The 4,663-nt window shown below is 50.0% G+C and overlaps 1 long non-coding RNA gene across 1 annotated transcript; it reads left to right on the top strand.

Annotated features, from left to right (window-relative positions):
* The first annotated feature begins 1,122 nt into the window (after window positions 1–1,122).
* Window positions 1,123–4,405, top strand: LOC121654698. Its single transcript, XR_006012987.1, has 3 exons — window positions 1,123–1,182; window positions 3,001–3,041; window positions 4,334–4,405. It is a non-coding gene; the product is annotated as an uncharacterized LOC121654698 (long non-coding RNA).
* Window positions 4,406–4,663: the final 258 nt, after the last annotated feature.

Genomic DNA, 4,663 nt, shown 5'->3' with positions numbered 1-4,663 from the left:
TGGAACAATGTGGGAACGATGCTGGCATGATGCGGGAATGACACTGGCTCGATGCTGGAAGGATGTGGGAATGATGCAGACACGATGCTGGCAGGATGCGGGAACCACGCCGGCACAATGATGGCATGATGCAGGAATGACGCTGGTTCAGTGCTGGCAGGATGCGGGAACAATGCAGGTACAGTGTGGGAACGGCGTTTTTTTTTTGTTTTCTTCTTTTTTATTGTGGGAACAACGTTGGCATGATTCAGAAACGACAGTTGCATGATGCTGGCAGGCTGTGGAAATGACGCCGGAACGATGCAGGAACGATGCGGGAATGACACTGACACGATGCAGGAATGACGCTGGCCTGATGCTGGAAGGATACAAGAACAATGCTGGCACGACGCTGGCACGATGTGAGAATGATGCAAGCATGATGTGGAAGTGATGATGTCACGATGCAGAAGGGATGCTTGAACAACGCTGGCAAAAAGCAGGTATGACGCTGGAACAATGCTGGTATGATGCTGGCAGGATGCGGGAACGACGCTGGCACAATGTGGGAATGATGCTGGCATGATGCGGGAATGGCGCTGGCTTGATGCTGGTACGATGGGGGAACAATGCTGGCAAGATGTGGAAACGACACTGGTACGATGTGAGAACTACGCTGGTACAATGCGGGAATGATGCTGGCACGATGCAGGAACAACACTGACACAATGCTGGATTGACGCTAGCACGATGCAGGAACGGCGCTGACACAATGTTGGCAGGATGCAAAAATGACACTGGCACAATGCTGGCAGAATGCGGGAACGATGCTAGCACGATGCTGGCAGGATGTAGAAATGACGCTGGTACGATGCTGGCAAGACGCGGGATCAACACTGGCACGATATGGAAATGATACTGGCATGATGCTGGCAGGATGAGAGTATAATGCAGGCAAGATGTGAGTAAGATACAGACAGGATGTGGGTATGGTACAGGCAGGATGCGAGTATGATGCAGGTAGGATGTGAGTATTATGCAGGCAGGATGCAAGTAGGATGCAGGCAGGATGCGAATACAATGCAGGCAGGATGGGAGTATGATGTAGGCAGGATGCAAGTATGATATAGGCAGGATGAGAGTATGATACAGGCAGGATGGGAGTACAATGCAGGCAGGACGGGAGTATGATGATGGCAGGATGTAGGCAGGATGCGAGTACGATGCTGACAGGATGCAGGTAGGATTCAAGTATCATGCAGGCAGGATGCGAGTGTGATGTATTCAGGTTGCGAGTATGATGCAGGCAGAATGGGAGTATGATACAGGCAGGAACCGAGTATGATAGAAACAGGATGCAGTTACGATGCAGGCAGGATGCGAGTAGGATGCAGGAAGGATTCAAGTATCATGCATGCAGGATGTGGGCAGGATGCGAGTATGATGAAGGTAGTACGCGAGTATGACGTATTCAGGTTGAGAGTATGATAGAGGAAGGATGGGAGGATGATGCAGATAGGATGTGAGTATGATGCAGGCAGGATGCAAGTAAGATGTAGGTAGGATGCAAGTATGATGCTGGCAGGATGCAGGCAGAATGTAGGCAGGATGTAAGCATGATGGTGACAGGATGCAAGTATGATGCAGGTAGGATGTGAGTATGATGCAGGTAGGACGCGAGTATTATGCTGGAAGGATGTCACTATGACAATGGTAGAATGCGGGCAGGATGCGAGTATGATGCATGCAGGATTCGAGGATGATACAGGCAGGTCCCCGGGTGGCTGCGCTGGTGGGCTGCTGGCTCTGTGGGTGTTGGGTCAAGGGGGGGTGCTTGGGGCTCGCTGTCCTCTGGTCCACCTGGGGTGTCCCCTACGGGGCATGGTGGGTGGGTTGTGTGTGGTGTGACTGTGTGGTGGTGAGTGATTGTGGGTGCGGCATGGGGGAGGGTGTGAGTGTGGGGTTACATGGGGTGCAGATTGGAGTAGGTGGGGAGTGGGGGGAGCGGGCCAATAGCACACTGGTTCCCGGGGTGTGCGGCTGGGACATCGGGGTGTGTGCTGGCCTACGCCGGGTGGCTGTCTGGGGGGGGCCTGGTCCTCCTAGGCATGTTGCAGGCCCTCTGCCTTTGGGGGGTGGGGCAGCCGCCTCTGGGCTCCTGGGGCCCTGGACCCTTCGCTTGGGCTGCCCTGGGTGGTTGGACCCTGGCGGGGCCGGCGGCTGCTGATCTTGGCCCACTGGGACCTGTGCCGTGGGGGGCTCTTGCTGGGGTTCTCCTCTGCCGCCCTTCGGGTGGGGCTGGAGTCGTCTTCGTGGTGGGGTTGCTTGGGTTGGTGCTCTGGGTCTGCTGCTGGGGGCCCGGACCTCTGGCCCTGGTCTGCCTCTGGCCACCGTGGAGGCGAGGTCGCATTTGTATGATCTCACTCACCACTCTTTAGCACTGATCACTCCTTGTTTCTCATGCTCTGCATGCTGACACAGTCACTGAGTTGTCCAGTGGGTTTTAATACTAAGCGATAATTCTATTTTTTTTTTTTTTTTATTTTTCCTGTGAGTTAGTATCTGATCGCTGTTGTCTTTTTGATTTGGTTATTATGTAAAAACTCTTAATGACTAGCAGCCCTGTTTTTTCTGTGTGTGTGTTTCTGCTTTTGTAAAAGTTGTAGGAAATTTTCTGGTGTGTTCACGTACAGGTGTAATAGTTTGTTGTCTGGTGATGGTGTGGATTGAAGGGACGTTTCCTTCTGTCTGTGATCTTTTTGTCTCCTTTCTTTTTTCCCTTTTGCTCTTTTTGCTCTTTTCCATTTGTTCTGTCCCCCCCGGTCAGGTCCAGCAAGATTACATAGATTCCGTGATTCAAAGTAAATAAATAAATAAATTTATTACATTATCAAGAGGAGCCTTACCCATAGGCCTCCCCTTGGCAGAGCAAATTTATTCAGCACGATACAGCAACCAGATTATCATTTTGCTGCTATGATGCTGGACAGGACAAGTTAAAAAAAAAAAAAAAAAAAGGAGCAGAGTATGATGCAGGCAGGACGCGACCATGATGCTGGCAGGTTGCGAGTATGATGGTGACAGGATGCAAGCATGAAGCAGGTAGGATGTATCTTGGCAAGGGGGAATGTCCAGATCACATGGGCTGACAACAGGGGTGCCTCAGGGCTCGGTGCTTGGCCCTCTTCTCTTTTCACTATACACCTCCTCACTCGGTGCATCATTAGCTCTCATGGTTTCTCCTACCACTGCTATGCAGATGACACTCAGCTTTTCCTTTCTTTCCCACCTGACGACACAACCGTCTCAATGTGAATATCAGCATGTTGCTGATATCTCCGCATGGATGAAGGATCGCCACCTTCAGCTAAATCTGTCCAAGACTGAGCTTATTGTCTTTCCAGCCAATCCTTCTTTACCGCCACAGATAAGCGTGCAGCTTGACTCCATCACACGTGTGCCTACGTCTTCTACCAGGAATCTTGGTGTCATGGTAGACAACCAGCTGACCTTTAAGGACCATGTTGCCTCGGATTCCCGGTCTTGCCAATTTGCTCTCTACAACATCAGGAGGATCAGACCCTAACTGACTGAACACACGACCCAGCTCCTGGTCCAGGCTCTGGTCATTTCACGCATTGACTACTGCAACTCCTTACTGGCTGGCCTGCCTGCATGGTCAGTTTAACCTCGGCAGATGATCCAGAACGCAGCAGCACGTCTGGTCTTCAACCAGCCCAAAAGAGCTCATGTCACTCCGCTGCTAATCGCTCTCCACTGGCTTCCAGTTGCAGCGCATCAAATTCAAAGCTCTGCTTCTGGCTTACAAAACAATAATCCAAGCGGCTCCATTCTACCTCCACTCCTTAATCCAGAGCTACACTCCACCACAAGGTGGCGCCACATCAGTAGCTAGATTCTTCTCCTCTGTTGTTCCCCGGTGATGGAACCATCTACCAAACTCCGTCCGATCCGCAGAGTCCTTATCCACTTTTAAGAGCAAGCTAAAGATTCAGTTGTTTAAGGAGCATTTCCACACTTAGCTTAACTCTTCTACTCAGAATGAGTTAGAAAGATTTGTCCAGCTCTTTGGCTCAACCAAGTACTGAAGAAGCTGCTGCACTTATGCCCAAGATGATATTGTGTGATGAAAACTTAAAAAAAAAAAAAAATTATACTCACTGCCTCTAGCACTACATGACAGCACCTGTGTCCAACTGGACTCAAAGCAGTCTATCACTTAATTATGACGTCCCATCTTGTTTGAATTCATGCTTGTATTGTTCTTACTCTCAAATGTAAGTCGCTTTGGATAAAAGTGTCTGCTAAATTACTGTAGAATAGAATAGAATAGAATGTGAGTATGATGCAGGCAGGATGCGAGTATGATACAGTTAGGATGTGAGTATGATGCAGGCAGGAGGCAAGTATGATGCTGGAAGGATGTTAGTATAAGATTGGTAGGATGCATGCAGGATGTGGGCAGGATGCAAGTATGATGGTGATAGGATGCAAGTAGGATGCAGGCATGACGCGAATAGCATGTAGGCAGGATGCGAGTATGATGCAGGCAGGATGCAATTATGATGCTGGAAGGATGTCAGTATGATGCTGGTAGGATGCAGGCAGGATGGGAAACTGATGGTGACAGGATGCAAGTATATAGGAGGCAGGATAAGAGTAT

This window comes from Melanotaenia boesemani, chromosome 15, assembly GCF_017639745.1.
Source record: "Melanotaenia boesemani isolate fMelBoe1 chromosome 15, fMelBoe1.pri, whole genome shotgun sequence".
NCBI classification, from domain to species: Eukaryota; Metazoa; Chordata; class Actinopteri; order Atheriniformes; family Melanotaeniidae; genus Melanotaenia; species Melanotaenia boesemani.
Note: the sequence above shows the minus strand (reverse complement) of the source record. Positions and strands in the feature narration are given on the sequence as shown.